The following is a 19,041-nucleotide window of genomic DNA, read 5'->3' as shown; positions in this document are numbered from 1 at the left end:
CGGTTTAATACAATTCAAAGTATTACACCGCCTTGGAGTCAACGTATATATTCATTAGCTCCAAGAATGATCTGAATTTATATCTTTGTCCCAGAAAAGGAAGACCAAGTATAGAATTCATGTTCTGATCAAAGAAGACAGTTACCATTAAAATAACTCCTCAGTTAAAGCGCTTCAGAACTTTGCTGAGCAAAAGGAACATTAGATACTTTTACGAAAGATCATTTAATGCTCATAAAGTCGACAACAACACATCTGTTCAGTGGATCAGGTTAACATCGATGCATCCTTTCCGATCGTTAAGAAGATCGCATATATTTTACGGAGGAGTGTGCTACCTTGATGATCTCTTAATCCACAAGCTAAAAAATCTCGTTGCTAGCATACACAAAGATCTCAGAGCGCTATCGCAAGCTTACATACTTCATCGCTCTCTCAGCACGCTTAAAAAATCATTACATTCGATCTTCTCATGATCAATTTCGTGCTACTCAAAACAAACTGATTGTTCACATCAGTAACCTTTTAGTTATTTGATTTAGTCTCAGTTTCTGGTGAATTAAGTGTTCTTAAAATCAAGAAGTGTAAAGTGGTCACTAAGAGTTCCAAAACATGCAGTGTGATAAGTCATGATTGGAGTGAGCTGTTGCAATTGTAGAGCCAAAGTTTTTTAGTGGAAACCTTCTTAAGAAGGAAGAGAAGGGGTGACGTAGGAGTATTTATTCTCCGAACATCCATAAAAACCATTGTGTCACTTTACTTTTCGCTAGCATTCTCTTTGTTTCTAATTGTTAAATAAGCCTGTTAATGTGTTAAAGTTTCTATTGGAAATTGCGAACTGTCTTCCGCACTAAATAGACATGTCAAAACAGTCTGACGGACCGGGCCAGCCCGCAACCCGCCTCAACCCGCCATTAGGCGGGAAGGGGCGGGGCGGGCCAGCCCGCCATTTCGGCGGGCCTCTAAATGGTCAACCCAGCCCAACCCATCTTGGGCCGCGTGTGAGGCAGGCCGACCCGCTTATTTTTTTTAAGAAAAAAATGCTAAACAATATCGCATTAAACATATAAGAAAAATATATTTCAGTCAAATAGTTTCATAAAATACTTAAAAATATTGAAATAAGAAATTAAGAAAGCATACAACATAATCCATAAAAAAGTGAAGTGTTTAAACCAAACATAAAGATCGAGACATGGAAGAGAACATAAAATCAAGGAAATAGACGGTTGTAAATTTTAAAAAATATTATGTCTTCAACAATACACATAATTAGAAAAATATTATGTCTTCAACAATACACATAATTAAAAAATATTATGCTTTCAACAATACACATAGTTCACAAAATTTCACTGCAACTTGTCGGACTTCAAACGAAACCGCTCTTGGGTTCACAAATAACTGTTATGCTTAAAAGTTATTTTAAGATTCATGAATAAAATTTACAAGAATTTTTTCCCTTTTTTTTTCTTTATGTATATCTGTAAATTTTTATCTTTTTATTTTCTTTATGTATATTTGTTCTAATAGTAAATTATCAATAAATTTGTTCAAAGAGTAAATTATCAATATATTTGTTCTAAGACATGGAGGCACATAAAACTTATTCAAATTTTTATATAAAACTTAAACTTAAAAATATAAAATTTTATTCTAATTTGGCGGGCCAACCCGCACCGTTTGGGCTCGACGTCTTGACACGCAACCCAAACGTGCTCAACCCATTTGGCCCGCCTCCAAACCGGCTGCTATTTTATCAACCCAACCCGTTCAATTTTTATAGCGGGGCGGGCCGGCCCGACGAGCCTAACCCAATTTGACAAGTCTAGCACTAAATAGTGGTTCACATTTCCAACCGTTTGAGAAGAATTGTTTCCACCGCCTAAAAACGGTCGAAACCAACATTTTACACGAGAAAATTTGAAAGAGTTCATTCAACCTCCCCACCCCCGTTAAACTCTTTCTCGATCCTAACACACATCCCTCAAAATGTTTTTCATTTTTTTTAAAAGCATAAAATATCATAACTTTCAAAAATAGTATTTTAACAGTAAAAATCGCATATGTTTACCATAAATCATAAAACATCATATTTTCATCGAAATCATCATTTGAAATCAATTAACATGCATTATGGTCTTTTGGGATGCTGCCAAGCTTTTACGTATTTCTCAAGTCTAAAATGACCGTTATGCCCCTAGTCGTAAAAATTCTCAATTTTATCTTTTTCACACTTTTAATGACACGGGATTATCCCAAATAATTAATCAAGTTTAAATCTAATTTTCCATAATTTTATTCATTTTAATTAGAGGCTTTCTAATTAATTCTTTAATTAACTATTCGTGAGGCGTTTAATTTCCGAATAAATTCAAAACTTAATATTTTCTTCCCAAATTTTAAGCATAACCTTTTATTACCTAAACTAGTGAGCCATGAACCATACCCGTGGACCCATGGTTCCTATTTTTCTTATTAAATTCTCGTTTTGACCCTTAATCGAATACACCAAGCCATATCATAATTTACTTGAGCCACGATCGAGACAACTCAATCCAGACCCTAGCCAACTCATTTATAGACCCTACTGACCAGCCTCAAGCCCATGAACAAGCCCTTGGTTAAATCCTGTTGCCCTAGACCCTTTTGTGTGTGCGTGAGTTCTAGGTGTATTAGTACTCCTAGTTGCCTTAGCACTCTACAAGCCCTTAACCATTGACCACCCGCGACCCTCACTTACCCTAAACCAGTCCCTGACCCGAACCACCCCAACCCAAGTCTCTAATCCACACAGCAAGACGCAGCAATGACACAGCGCCGCGCGAGATCCCTTATTCCATTCGCGTGGGCTCTTGCTCCAACCACCACGAGCCCTGCCCCTTCTTAACCCTCTCTGGCCCGTCCTTGGCCACTGTCTAGACCACCTAGCCTATGCCCCTATGAGCCGCAGCCCCCTTGTGCAGCAGTCGATCGAGGAGTTGCTTGGGGAGAGTCCTAACCTTCGTGGACTCCTCCCCAGCCCTAATACACGAGTCCTAGCCATACTAGGACTCTTCCTAGGACCTAACCATGTCCCTCATGACCAATCCTCTAGACCTGGTCGAGCCCCAAGCGAGCCCCGCATCCAGCCGCACCCTATGAAGGTGTGCATGCACTTGGTTCCTAGAAAACCCTAGGCTCACTTCCCTTTGATCATGTAACGTTCCAGCCCTCGTTTCATACATAATTTGTGTTTATTTGATCCATAAAACATCTTTTGTTGGCGGCTTAACCCTTTGAAAATACGTATCATACCATAAAATAATCGAACACCAATATTTTTCATGCATAATCAATTAAAACATACATATTATGATTTGTATGATGTTTAAAAGAGTTTAGAAAACGTACGTTTGCGTTTATAACGCTTGAATACTCAATCATTGGCGAGGGTGCAAAGATGGACGACTGGACAACGAAGAATCCTAGCTTTTTCTTCCTCCCTTATTTTCAAAAAATATGGTGTGTGTGTGTATTGTGTGTTTCGGCTGATTTGAAGTGAAATATGGGGTGGAAGAAGCACTAGGTACATATTTATAATTTTAATCAACATGTTAATGGGCTTGAGTTTTGGGCTTGCAAGCAGAGTAACAATTGGGCCTACTTTAAATAATTAAATTGGGCCGATTAACTCTTATTTAATTGAAACATAACAGTTTATAAAATTATTTTCCCAAAAATAATATTTTTGATCTTTTAAAAGCTCATTGTTTGCCCAAAACCGGCTTCCCGAGAAAAATCGAGCTCGACTCGTAAAATAATTTGAACTCTAACATTTTTAGGAAAAATAAATCATTTTTAATCATATTACTTTCCACTGCCTATTATCGAATATTCGGGTAAAATCCTTCAATTTCATGAAATCATGTCATATAATCATTTAGTTATGCATTCATATCTTTAATCATTTAATAAATATCATGCAAGAATTTAAAATTAATTAAATAAAAAAATTATGCAATTAAAATAATTCGCATACATGTGGTTTACATAGGTTGGTTTTTCGGACGTTACAAATTTAATCGATGAACTCAAGGGAATATTTGCAGTTGAACATGTGTTCATGACAAATTTCTTAATCAGTTCCTTCGTATATTTTGTTTGACTTATAAATGTACCAATTTCTAGTTGCTTCACTTGTAGATCAAGACAGAACTTCAGTTCATCCATCACGCTCATATCAAATTTATCCTGCATTAACTTGGCAAACTTCTCGCATAATTTGGGGTTAGTTGACCCCAAAATAATATCATCAACATAAATTTACACAAGTAAAATATGATCTTTCTTTGAAAATTTGAAAAATGTTTTATCCACTGTTCCAATAGTAAAATCATGATCAGTTAAAAATTTTGATAAATTCTTATACCAAGCTCTGGGAGCTCCATACAAAGCTTTGTTCACATGATAAACATGATCAGGAAAAGACTGGTATACAAAACCTGGTGGTTGTTCAACATACACTTCTCCCTGCAACTGACCATTCAGGAATGCACTCTTGACATCTATTTGGTATAATTTGAAGTCTTTGAATGATGCATATACGAGGAATATTCTGATTGCTTCTAGTCGTGCAGCTGGTGCATATGTCTCGTCGTAATCAATTCCTTCTTCTTGCCTATATCCTTGTGCTACCAATCTCGATTTGTTTATCACAACTGAACCATCTTCGTTCAGTTTGTTTCTATAGACTTACTTTGTACCTATAATTGTTTTAGAAACTGGTCTTGGAACTAAAGTCCAGACATTGTTATGAGTAAACTGATTTAGCTCTTCTTGCATAGCATTTATCCAGTTAGGATCAGCTAGAGCTTCATCAGTTTTCTTCGGTTCAAGTTAAGAAACAAATGCTGAACGAACAAATAAATTAAACATTTGTTTTCTAGTTCTTACTAGATCAGATAGATTACCTATTACCAATTCTAGTGGATGTGATTTCTACCCTCTGTAGTTTGGATCGATTTCAGCAACTGGTTCAGTTTGTAACTGAATGTCTCTTTCAGTTTCAGTTGCTGCTATTTCAGTTGGCATTTGGATATCATCGTGTTGTCCCACTAACTGATTGTTAGGAACAATTTCTTGTTCAATCGTTTGATCTGATACTTCTTGTTATGGTGTTTGACGGATATTTCGATTGATGTGAACTTCTTCTTCACTATCATCCTCCAAACTGATTTCTTTAGAGTTGTCTCCAAAACTGATGTTTGGACCAAAGTATTTGATCAGTTGGGATAGCAAATCAGCATTCACTGTCATGTGTCGTGAGCATCCACTGTTCAAGTGCCAAATTGATTGTTTTGCTGATGTTCCTGTCACCTGCAATTACACACAATGAATAATTTTGGTACCCACATCTATTTGGGTCCTAAACTGATTAGTTATTAGAACCCAGACTTGGATCAGTCTGACTAACTTACAGTTGTTGTATTCCAAATGATTTTTACTGACTTGTGTGTGTTTGGTATGTTGTGTGCAGAAGAAACAATATGTTTTTTTTAACCTTTTTCAACTGATTGTTAGTCCGATATCTCTTCTGAGCTGGCTTATAATTGTATAATTGTAATAACCATCCTTAGAGTACTGATTTTTAGAGCTGAACCTTTTAGGAGACCAGCTTCGCGAATCATTTGAACTCTTGGGGTTATATCCAATTCCATACCGTTTAGCCTTGTTCTTGTTTTCCATCGGTTGGATAGTAGGTTTACTTGGTTCTGAGAATTCGTTTACCACAGTTGATTTCACAAAATTAATATACTTCCTTTTGTGCTCATTCAAATTTGGCATTGTATCACTTGCAGAGGTTTAATCATTGCTATTAAAGTCTAAACCAGTTTAGTCAGTAACTAATTTTTGTAAACCTTGCATTTCAATTAGCTTGACTGATGACTTGTTCCATGCTTGAATCATATCAGATTGTTTTGAAATTTCATTTTTCAATTGTTGAATCAAAGATTGGTTCTTAATCATTTCAGCTTTCTGCTTCGCAAACTCCCTTCTTAGACTCGACAATTCTACTGGCTCATCAGTTTCAGTTTTGTTGTCTTGGGGATAAGTTTGCTTAGTTTTGGCTTTCTCAAATGAAATAACAAGCTTGTGATACTCATTGACCATGTCATGCAGTGTAGAAATGAGTTCTTCTCGTGTAAAATCATTTTAACTGAAATCAAATACATGTTCACTGGTTGATTCAAGTTCAACATCATTAGTCATTAAGCATTTTACTTCATCTTCATCGCTGGAGCTGATCAAGCTCTCAGATTCCGACTCTTCACTGTCAGCCTCTGCCCATTTGGATTTGCTTTCTTCAGCTAGCAGGACATCATGTTTCTTCTTGAATGATCTTTTAACATTGTTGTCTCTTCTTCTGAATTCAACTAACTTCTTTCCTTTTTCAGTTGAATTTCGAGTGTTCTTCTTTGGTTTAGGACAGTCAGGAATGAAATGTCATGTCTTGCCACAGTTATAGCAAGAATTTGAATCTTCCTTTGAATTGTTCTTCTGATATTGTCGCTGGAAAGAACTTTGATTCCTTCTCATAAATTTTCCAAATATCTTGAAAAATAATTGCATCGCGTCATTACTCAGTTGTTATGCAGTCTTCTCAACTGAACCAGCTGGTTCCAATTTGATGGCACTTAGAGCAGGTAAGACTATTGTTGTTGAAGGTTCTCCTTCTCTTGTCTGTAGTTCGAACACATAAGCTTTGAGATCAGCAAATAAGTCATGTAATTCTACCTTATTCATGTCTTTTGATTCTCTCATAGCCATCATCTTTACATCTCATTCTTTGAGAAGACCTCGAACCACCTTCAACGCAACTTCTTTATTTGAATACAATTTCTCGAGTGCATTCAGTTCATTGATATTGCTGCTTACTCGTTTGTCGTACTCATTCATTGACTCTTCAGTCTTCATTTTGATGTTGTCGAATTTCTGTCCCGCGACTGAGAGTTTGTTCTATTTAGTTTGCTCATTTCCTTCGCATAAATGGATCAGTTCCCAGATATCTTTTGATGTTCTGCACATATTGATCTTACTGAATGTAATTTGTCCAAGGTTTTGTATAGAATATATTTAGCCACATTATCCAGGTTGGCTTTTCTCTTATATTCAGTTGACCACTCTTCTCGTGGTTTCTAGATGCGATGGGGTGCTCCATCAGTTATGGCAAATGCAATATTTGCCTTCAATATTTCATTGGTCCATCAGTTATGACGCACAACATGTCATCATCTTATGTAGCTAAATGAGCCTGCATTTTGATCTTCCACTCATCAAATTATTCTCTGTGAGGATCTTATTGAAAGAAAACATGATAATCAGATTGTAAAGATAGAAAGTAATCAGAAACAAGATTGACAGTGCTCTGATACCACTTATTAGGATCGATTGAGCGAGTGAAAGTGTTTAAAAGGGAGGGTTTGAATAAACACTTTATGATTTTCGAACCTTTTCGATGGGGTGAATCAGTTTAGTGACAAACTGAATTCGATAATCTTGTTATCAATATCAATCAGTTAACTTAAAGTGCGAAAATAAACTGAAGGACTGATTGAATACTCGAGAAATAAAGAACACAAAGATTTATCGATGTTCGGAGACTTTAAATTCTCCTACGTCACCTCTTCTATCTCAATGATAAGATTTTCATTAAAAACTTTGATTAATTACAGAAGATGTAATAACCCACTTTAGTATGGTCTTAAACACTGCCAAACTGAAACTCTTAGTATCTTTACAATTTTTTATCATTATGCAACTGATATACTTTTTCTAATCACCACTTATCTAAAAAGATCGAATATAGTAACAATAAGTTCTTGTGTTAGTGCTCGAAATATAGCCTGAAATCTATGAATATATCTGATAATGTGTGAGCTTTATGTAACTGAGAATGATTTGCTTGTTCTTGTTCTTGCTAACTCGGTAACTGTCTCTCCAGGTGATCTTCTTGGCTATTTATATGCTTTGCTCCCAACGGTAACATTGAATGCGTTTAAATGTCACATATCCTTTGATTTATCCTGAGTAGACACGTCATCATTCTTCTGACAATCGTACACTGTGTCATTCTGATATGCGGTGCTCTCACTAAAAGTTGCAATCTGCTCTTGTACAAATTGTCGATTGTTGGCTACGCTCTTTAACTTGATGATGTGTCAAGATGATTTATCAGTTGACTTTATAGCCGATTCGATGAATTGACTGTGTAACTGATCAGTCTTAACTGATAGTTCAGTTTGCTACATAAATTCAGTTAGCTTTAATCAGTTCAGTTTCCTTTGGCTATTTAGCGCATTAATTATCAGACGAGCAACTTCAGTTCAAGTCATTTCAGTTACGTTCAGTTGAGTTGATCGGTTCTGTAATCTTCAAACGCTCAATTTTTCAAACTCTGAAATTCTGATTTCAACAATTTTTTTAGCGTTTATATACTAAGGCACGCCCTATACCTTCGTTTTCTCTTATTTTGCGCCATATTATGTATTTTGATTCTACTTTACATGATGAATGATAGATATATTGATTTGGATAAGTTTTTTCATGTTTTTCTTCATGCATATGATTTTTGACTTTCATGTGTATCATGTTTTTGTTTGGTTTAAGGGGGCTGGTGGTTCTTGAAGGTTGGAGAACGTTTTACAAGAGGTTTAGAGTAGGGAACTTTCTACAAGAGGTTTAGAGTAGGTTTAGGTATAGATTTTGAACCTGCAATGAGTCATGGTCTGAGGCCGATCGATTCCCTTGGTTGTGGCTCGGTTATGGAGCGTTCAGGTGGTTCACGTTTATTTGAGTGCATGGGGATGAGTGCCATGGCTAGGGTAGTTCAGGAAAGGTCAGTTGTGGTCTAGGGTAGGTTGGTTCGAGCCTGGTACGGGCTGAGTGGTCGTAGGATGGTTTGGCTTCGAGGTTGAAATTTGGGGTTTTGGTTCACAGGGGGTGACGCCGAGGCGCTTCCCAATTGGCACTGTAGCGCTCGATCTTTGGCCTTTGTAGGACCGCAGAGCTGGTGCGTGGCGCCTAGGCGCTTACCAATCGGCGCAGCGCTACACAACCAGCACCACAGCGCTACACAGCCAGCGCCTAGGCGCTAGCCTAGAACATGAGGATTAATGATTTTAGTGAGAATGTCTTGTTTTGGGTGATGGTATGTCAATAATTCCGAGGTTATTGATGGTTTAATTGGGTCATACAGGGTTTGGTTAGGAGTCTTTGAACTATGGTTAAGTTTCGAGTAGATTCGGGTTAAAAACATGATCCGGTCTAAGTTAAACGAATTATAGAAGTTAAAGCGTGAGCTCAAATTTATGTCTAAGAAAAAATTAAGAACACGTTTTTAAGGAATTTGATAAGTTTGCATGTGAAATGATCATTTTGCACCGACTTATGTTAGCAGTCCTGACAGTGCTCTGACAATTATTAATGCATATTTAAAATTTATATATTGATTATGAACATGGATTTTTATGTTAACGCTGGAAAACATGTTGTATGCTTGGTTTGAAGGAAATGTATGTATATGCTCGAATCTTACATGTGATGAATACAATGACATGTTTTTGAAGGAGGTGAGTTGGTTGTGACTAATACGAACACAAACATGAACATGTAAAACCAAGGCTCAGTGGACGAGTAAAATTGTCGTTGATGACCTATCTCCGGGTACCGCAGTTATACATAGATGGATCCATCGACCTAGAGCTGATACAAAAGTTACAACTAATGATCTGAATTCAATTAAGGAAATGAATACGTATATGACGATACGATATGACATGATTTGATATGAATATTTTTATGTTTATGTTCATGCTTTTGAAGATCATGAAAGTTATTTTGCTTATAGTACTTTTCATTGTTGCATGATATATATATACTTGTTATAACGGTTAAGGTGTGTTGAATCTTTAGACTCACTAGGTGTGATTGGTCCAGGTGAGCAGTTTGTTGATTAAGAGACTGGAGGTACCGAGGACTGAGTGGACTAGGGCTGGTGGTGCACTAGAAGCCCGAGGATCTTGCATTTTTTTCGCATAATATGATTATGAGACATGGGTTTTAAACAGTATTTCCAAATGTTCATGATTTTCATGCTTTGGTGATTGTCAGGTTTCTAGATATATGTTCTTTTTATTTTTAAACAGTAACTTCTAAGTTGAAGTCACGTTTGAGGTTTTTAACTGCATATATTTTTATTTAGTGATTGGATGACCTTTTAAAATGAATGGTTTGACTTACATATGTATATTAGTACGTTTATTTTTTGTCTTAGTTTATAAAAAATGTTCAGTAGATGTTTCAGTTGGTATCCGAGCAAGGTTTCTTGTAGAGGATTGTGCCACCGCCAGCTTCAGAATCTCTGTCGTAAAGCCTCAAGTCTGTAAGATTTCATGCTTTAAATATTTTTAATTTTATCACCTCGATTGTTTACATGATTTACATGTTTCAGTACATGTAGATATGATTTTATGTGTTTTTACGTTAAATGATTTAAAAGCTAGATTGAATTGCATGTTGGTTCCATTTAGAATTTGGACTGTATTCAGATATTCTGCCTCCTAAAAGAGCTCTCAGTACTAACAGGCAGGATGGAAACCTTGGAGGTGACAGAGCTTTTCCACCACCACCGCCAGAAGACCATGCTACCCGAGTTCTGGAGAGTGGAGGGTATAGCACGATTGATGGAGCAGGCTTCAAGACCTCAGGTGGACGTATATGAGCAGTTCCGAAGGCTCAATCCGAATGAATTTGGGGGCACCACTGACCCGTTTGTAGCTGAGGGTTGGATTTGATCGCTGGAGATGCACTCCCAGTACCTAGACATGAGAGATGGGGACCGAATAATATGTGCTGCATATATGCTGAGAGATGATGCATCTCTATGGTAGGAGGGAACAGCCACATGAGGTAAATCTGGCTACTCTCACCTGGAACCAGTTCAAGGACCTGTTCTATAATAAGTACTTTCCTGCAGACTTCAGGGGGCGTCTGACCCGAGAGTTAATGAGTCTTCGACAGGGGGACTTGACTGTTGCTGAATTTCTCAGGAAGTTTGATCGGGGCTATCATTTTGTGCCCCTTGTTGCGAGAGATGCAGCAGAGAAGCTAATGCACTTTATGAATGGCCACAAACCTACCTTTCACCGGGATGTTATGCTAATGAGGTCGGCTAGTTATGATGCTGCCACTGCTTGTGCCTTTCAAGCAGAGCAGACCTTGAGGGGCATTGATATAGAGATGCAGAGGAAGAGGTAGCAGACTCAGCCGAGTTCTCTGCCCAGTAAGAAGCACTTTTCAGAACCTCCAGGAATCAGGGGCAACAAAGGCCCCAAGGTCAGTTCAAAAAGCTGGGGCAGCAGAAGCTCGCTCAGAATCCAAGTGCCCCGAGACAGGAGAAGAGGCAGCCTTGCAACTAGTGCAGCCATTTTTATTACGGTAAGTGTATGTGGGGGACATTTAAATGTTTTATCTGCAAAGAGGAAGGCCACAAGGTCGTAGATTACCCAAGGAACAAAGGGCCTACTACTGGTAGGACCTATGTTATGCATGCAGAGGAGGCGGAAGCAGAGCCAGACTCGACATTGATCACTGGTAACATAATTGCTTAGCATTGTTTTTAATTTCCTTGATTGCATGAAATGTTAAGTTGGTTAGTAGAACTAATTTTGGAGCCAAGAACTTTGAATAAAATAGGTTGCATGCTCTAATTACATAAATTTAAGGGTTGAATTGAATTAATTTAATAATTCTTAGGGTTAAATTCCAATAACCAAATGGTAAGGACTTAATTGCAAATAGCCGAAAACTTCAGGGGCTATTTTGCAAGTTCTGGAATTTCAGGGACTATTTGTGTGATTTCGGTAATTACAGGACCAAACCTGAAATTTTCAAAAATATTAGGGCCTGTTTGGTGAGAAAACCGAAATTTTTAGGGACTCAAGTGCTAATTTTTGAAATTTTGGTTGGGTAAAATGTGAAATTTCGGGAAATTTTAAGGGTTAATCGGAGAATTTTCAAAAATTATGGGTTTTATTGATGTAATTCCTTGAATTTATTAGGCTTGAACCATTTTGATGGTATATTTTGTCGCATGAATGATATTTATTTCAGGTGTAGCCACCTATGCACTGCTAGATTCAGGAACTACGAATTTATTTATATTCGAGACTTTTTTCAAGCGACTGAGAATTGTACCATAGGCCATGTATTTGGGTTTTAGAGTTCCAATTCCTTCGGGTGATCAGATGTTTACTTCAAGGATAGTGAAGAATTTGGAGCTTCGTTTGCAGAAGAATGATGTTCAGGCAAATTTGATTGTATTACCGATGCCTGAGTTTGACATCATTCTGGGCATGGACCGGCTTTTGTCAAATGGAGCTTCGATAGATTTCCGGCAGAGGTTAGTATTTGTTCGACCGCCCACCGAGAAGTTCTTTGTTTTTGAGGAAGCAAGGAACAAGCAGATGCTGCATATCATTTTTTGTATCTGTGCGAGAAAAATTATGAAGAGAGGTTGCCAAGCATTTCTAGCGAGTATTGTGTCAGTATCTAAGCCAGTCAGTTAGAGACTTGAAAATGTCGAGGTTGTCATAGATTTTCCTAGTGTCTTTCCTGAGGACGTTTCTGACATTCCATTAGACCGAGATGTGGATTTTTCCATTGAGTAATGCCAGGTACAGTGTCGATTTCTAAGGCACCCTATCATCTAGCACCTGCAGAGATGAAAGAAAGAAAGATCAGATTCAGGATTTGCTGGACAAGGGTATTACTTGACCGAGTGTTTGTCCATGGGGCGCATTGGTACTGTTTGTGAAGAAGAAAGACGGAAGCATGCGACTCTGTATCGATTATAGAGAGCTGAACAACCAACCAACCTATTATTTGAAAATCCAAAATAACGCAATTCAAAACATAAAATCGTAAACGTCACCAAACCTAAAAGTAGCATTCTTCAAAATAAAGCATAAACTCTTAAATCCTCTCAAAACACTTAAAAGCATAAAAATCATAAAATCTTTAAAGTATCTCAAAACATAAACGTAATTTTGCGGAAAAACTAGCAAAAGTCTTCGGGTTATGTTGGAACATTTCATGTTCGCAATCTTGATTTTGATGTTAACAAAAATTTTTGTTTTGTTTCTAACGAATTTACCTAAGCGCGCAGAAAACTGAAACTGATCAGGCTTGGAACTGATCAGTTACCGAGGCAAAAATGAAGCTATCAAGATACAAACTAAAAGTGCCAACTGATTGCCCAAACTGAACCAGTCCAACTGAAATATCAAAGACCCGTTCTACTGATTGTTCAGCTGATGGGTGGTTCAGCAGAAGACCTTCAGAAGCCCGGTCATCTGATGAATAGTTCAACTGATGAAGAGCACATCTGACCAATTCAACTGAATCAATGAAATCAGTTCAGCTGAGGAGCTAACTGATTTCACCAGACTAGTTCAAGATCAGTTCAGCTGACCAGTTTAGAGCTTCGGTTAGGAGCCGATCAGGTAGCAGAACAATACAAGCTTATCTAAGTGGAATCCAGAGGACAATAATGAACGTTGCAACAGAGCTTAAAGTCGAGACGTTCCAGAATGGCAGTCAGAAAATACAAGACATAAATATCGAGGAACAGATTCAAATTCCATTTAACATATTTGATGAGTCTTGATGTACGGATACATTACCCCTATATATACAAGATCAAGTCCATCAACATACAGGTGTGGAAAAACAAGTGTGTGCGGATGAACACGGATAAGAGAGGGCATGCATAATTCATATCAGCTTACAAGAAGCAACTAGCCCATATTTGAGAGAACACTTCAATGTGTTATCAGCTTAGATTAGAAGCACAATTCCCTCAGTGTGTGAGAACACCTTTGTATTGTATTCATAAATCAGTTCTCACACACGCACACCAGGTTCTACCACTGCAGGGCCCAATCATAGTCAAAAGAAGAGTTTGATCTCACAAACGCACACACAATCACTCACATATACACAGAATTGAGCTTATCGAATAGCTGAGTGAGTCTTGCACAAAGACATTAAACTTGTGTATGTAGTCTATAACACATACACGTTAAATAAGTGTTGGGTGGAAGATGTTGCGTTCAGTCTTGGCTAGGAGTTCGGTAGCGGCAGTAACGTAAGTCCTAAGCTGAGTAGGTCTGTACAAGTGTTGTATAAACAAAAATTTTCTAGTGGAACCTACCCGAGGAGGTAGAAGGGGTGACGTAGGAGCAGTTGAAATCTCCAAACATCCATAAACATATTTTGTGTTTTTAATTGTTTAACTATTGCTTTAAAACTGATTTGATCAGTTCAGTTGATATCAGTTCAGTTCTCACCATAACTGAACTGTTACAGGATCGAACCGATCTCCCTTATTTCAGTTATTCAGTTTACACAAGCTAAAAGCTTTAAACTGATCAGCTTTCTTAACGAAGGATTACTTCAAGTATTTTCCGCTTGGATTAAAACCAAACTCGATTTAATTCATCGGTGTTTAGATTCTTAGAATACGAGCTATTTCAGCTCATTGAGAATATTGTGTTTGAAGCATCCTTGCAGGTTCTTAGAATCGATATCATCAAGTTGTTAGGGCACTGACAGGACTGCTAACATACTCAGTTGCAAAAAGGCCCTGCTCCCAATCAAACTCATCGAATGCCTTAAAAGCCTAATTGTAACCATTTCTTAGACGTAAGCTCACCATTACTTAGACGTAAGCTCGAACTCAAACCTTAACTTCTATAATTCACTTAAAATTTAGATAGGAGTTCCCATTTTAGTCCGAATTTAACCAAACTTAAATCATATTTCAAAAGCTCCTAACCAAACCCTGTAAGACCCAATTAAACCATCAACAACCTTGAGCACAATGACATTTCAACACCCAAAACAAACCATGCTCCTCAAAATCAAACACTCTCAAGTGCAAGACTAACACATAGGCGCTGGCTGAGTAGTGTCGCGGCCCTTGTAAGTGCCTAGGCTCCATGCATCAGCGTTACGACTGTAGAGCCCAAAATTCAGTACACTTAAAATTCATGCATTTATTTAAATTGTTAAATTATTTAATTAAGTTTAAATGATTTTTATAGATGCATGAGTTATTAAATTACATTATTTTAATTATTTATGTTTATGTGATGCACATTAAAATGTTTTCTTAGTTTCATGTTTCAGGCGATTATTCGATGCAGGATTGAGAAAAAGAGACCATCGACGATTTTTGGTAATTTTAAAATATGGTATTTTATTTTAAGTTAGGATTGAGCCTTTTTAAATGATTTATTAAGTTTTAGCATTTTTAAAACCTAATTTAATTATAAGGTGCTTTTAAGATTTTAAAACTTTTAAAAATTTAGTACTTATGCATTTTATTTTAAATTAAGAGATTTTATTAGAGGTGAGTAGGGAGTTAGTATTTTAATTACCTTGTTAATTATGTAATTAAGCAATTTTTACTCTCCCTAAGTACCTAAAACACACACATACACACCAAAACTCACGCATACACACTTTTACACACACACACACACGACAACACACACACACCCATTTCATTCCATCACATTTCAGATTTTTGAAAAGAAAATTTAGAGTTCTAAGAACCAATAGTAGCCGCCCCCTTTCCTCTGCATCTTTCCTGCATTTTTGTCCATTTCGTAGCAAGAAAATCGTGCCACGTTCGTACCGGATCAACCCTCGCATCATCCCCGCTTCGGTATCGTCGTTTCAGTAACTTTAAAAATCAAAAGGCATGTATAATCTATTGTTTCTGCATCGATCTTGTTATATTATGTGTTGTGATGTTTATTATGTGTAAAAATCCATGTATGTTGTCAAAAGTTTGAGCAAAAACGTTTGAAATGATTTTTGGATCAAAATTTTTAGATCTGAAAATGTTTTTGCTGTCATTTCGAATTTGGAGAAAAATAGGCTGTTTTTCTGGAAAACCTTTCAACATATAAACGTAGAACGTTTTGATACCTTCGATTTGACAGTAAACTCGTAATTTTTGGACAAGACACGAGTGAGTTATGATTGTTTTCGTGGGACTTATCAAACTGTAATTTTCTAGAAAATGAGTTCTTGAGGTGCTCTTTAAGTTATTTGTTGCATGCTTTGTTGGAACCGTTGGGTGATTGCTGCTCCATTTAAGTATTGTGAGTATGATGTTGGGATGATTTTTGACGCTTCGTTTCATGTCGATAGGCAATTGATTGTATTAGAAGTCGTAGGAAACATTTGGTGTCAAAATTTTGTGTTCACAGTTTGAGTTGCATTCTATGATTTGTATCGTTGTTTTGAGGCGTCATGGGAGTTTGAATCATTGTCATAGCATCCTAAGATAGGTCTCGAGGTGTTGGTTCGCGGTCCGTATGATTGAGTTAGGAGGATTAAGCCATAAGTATATTGATTGCCGTTGGTTTACATTTTCAGAGCCTACACGGGCTTGGAGCCGGACCCTGACACGGGGTCCGTGCCCTTGTTTCCTTCAGAGTGTGAAATTCCAGAGTTTACACGACCCCGAGCCGGACCCTGACAAGGGTCCGTGCCTTTGTTAATTCCGTAGGATTAGTTTGCAGAGTCTACACGGAGCCCGACCCGCATGTCTACACGAGGTTCGTGTCCTCCATGTTTGGTAAAATGTAGGGATTGTTTTGGGGTTCGATGTCATGGTTTAGTACGATGATTAAATGAGGTCGAGTCCCGAGAGATTCAGAACATCATAAGAAATTTGTCATTTTTGGGTGTAAGAATGATTATTACGTCTAAGTTATGAAGATAAGTGCTTGAACTCATATTAGTATGTGCAACAGTGGCCCTAAGCGAGATCCAACGAATCCCTCAACGCCATGTAAGTATGTTCGACGTGCAAAATGAGAAAATATTTTATTTTTGAGGTATGCTAAATATCTTTTGACCAATTATGAACGGGTTTGGAAGTCGGTGAACGTGGCCGAGGAACTCTTCACCCCAGTAAAGCATGATCGGGTTTAGATCCAGATTGGAAGCGGTAAAGCATGACCAGGGACCAATCCACCCGGTAAAGCATGACCGAGGATCTCATGTATGTGGTAGTGGATTTTCCCTGCCAGCCTATTACTGTGGTTTAGCCTGATCAGGTACATTTATGTATGGATCACTTGCTTTGAAACATATATCTACGCAAAATGATGAAGTTTATGCATGTTCAAGTATGTATGGTGCAAGTACGTTTATGAAAAGTTTTATGATGATGGCACGTCTATGTTTATGTTATCACGTTCAAGTTTCAAGTATGTATGTTCTACTTTAAAGATGCATGTGGTTTTATTATGTATTATTTGTTATTTTCAGTTTATACATGTTGAGTATTTAGACTCACTATACTTGATCGATGCAGGTGAGGAAGATTATGAGGAGACGAGAGGTGGGGACCAATGAGCTGGCTTGGACTGCGCAGGAGGCTAAACCCGAGGACCGCCTATGTTTTTAAGAACTTTATGATTATTTCAAATACTCAGTGGATGATGTTTAAAAAAGTGCTTTTGCAAACTTTGGTTGTGGTTGTTTTATTGCAAATATTTTAGATAAACCAATGATTTTTATTGCAATTTGGATGATTACTACTCATTTAAGATAATTTTTATTTTCCAGCAAATTTGAAGTATTATAAAAGTACGGTACTGTTACAGCGGCGCTACAAGAGCCGAAGCTCAAGCCCTGTGACGCTGGAAGGGCAGTGCTACGGCGCAAATCCTTTGGACAAAAACCCCAAATCTCCACCTCAAATCCAAACCATCCTACGCTCATCCGGCTCGGACTAGGCTCGAACCAAGCCCATCCCATACCACAACCAAACCTTCCTGCAGTGCCCTAGCCATGACCTCAACCCCATGCCCTCGAATACACTTGAACCACCCAAACTCCCCAAAACCAAGCCACCAACACATAAATTATTGATTCTCATACCAACACAATCCAGCTATAGTATCAGCACTTAGAACTCCTTAAACCTTCTTTAAATCGTCCACCAACAAAGCTGGCAGCCCCTTAAACCATAGCAAAAAACGTGAGAAAACAAGTGAAGAAACCTCATATTTTTCATGTAAAAGCCATATAAATTCGGTGCATAATGGTAGATCGAAAAAATATCATGCATAAACATTCAACGTGTATATTGTGATGTGATCAATGAGAAAAAGGGGTATAAGATGTGACGAACACCGGAGGACAAGGCGACGTTTCTACCAACTTTTCTTGCAAAAATGGGAGCCAAAGCTGCTGGTGTTTCGAGAGAGGAGGGCGGCCGAGTGTGTGAGGGAGAGACTAGGGTTTTGGGGGTAGGATTTGATATTAGAATAAATGTATATTGGACCCATAATTAAAATTAATGAGGATGTGTATGAGTCTAGGCCCAAAATATAATAAAATAGGCCCACTAAGTCCAATAATACACTCGTAAAATATTTCGTTTAAATTCGTTTTCCAAAATATTACTCAAACCCATCCTCAAAAAGTCATCCGCTTTGCTAAAAATCGTCATCCGATTAAAATTAAGGTTCAATGTATAAAAATACTGCAAATGGCCGATTTTCGAAATTTTCATAACAAATACACCATGTATTAAATAATTAAAAATAATTATTTAATTAAAGCATTTGTCTCAAACTGTCTCTGATCTCTGTTCTTTGTTCGAACGTGAAATAATGTTAAATGTCTAATTAAGTGCAATCTATTAATTCATGAAATAAAATTACATAATCATGTCATAAACATACATTTAAAAATCATTAAATACGCATTTTAATAAACCCTAATTACAGTGGGTTACGTCGTTGAATTTCTAAACCTTATAGTTACAATTTGATCTTTTTATTTTATTTTTTAAAATTATAATTTTAAAAAAACCGACTCAAAAACATTGCAAATTTTTTAAAAAAAATTAAAAAGTTGAATATGTTTTTCCTCCGTGCATAAGATTATATAAATAATATGAAGTTAATG

Source organism: Primulina eburnea, chromosome 16 (genome assembly GCF_022965805.1).
Source record: "Primulina eburnea isolate SZY01 chromosome 16, ASM2296580v1, whole genome shotgun sequence".
Lineage (NCBI taxonomy): Eukaryota > Viridiplantae > Streptophyta > Magnoliopsida > Lamiales > Gesneriaceae > Primulina > Primulina eburnea.
The sequence above is the reverse complement of the archived record's forward strand: the minus strand, read 5'-3'. Positions refer to the sequence as shown.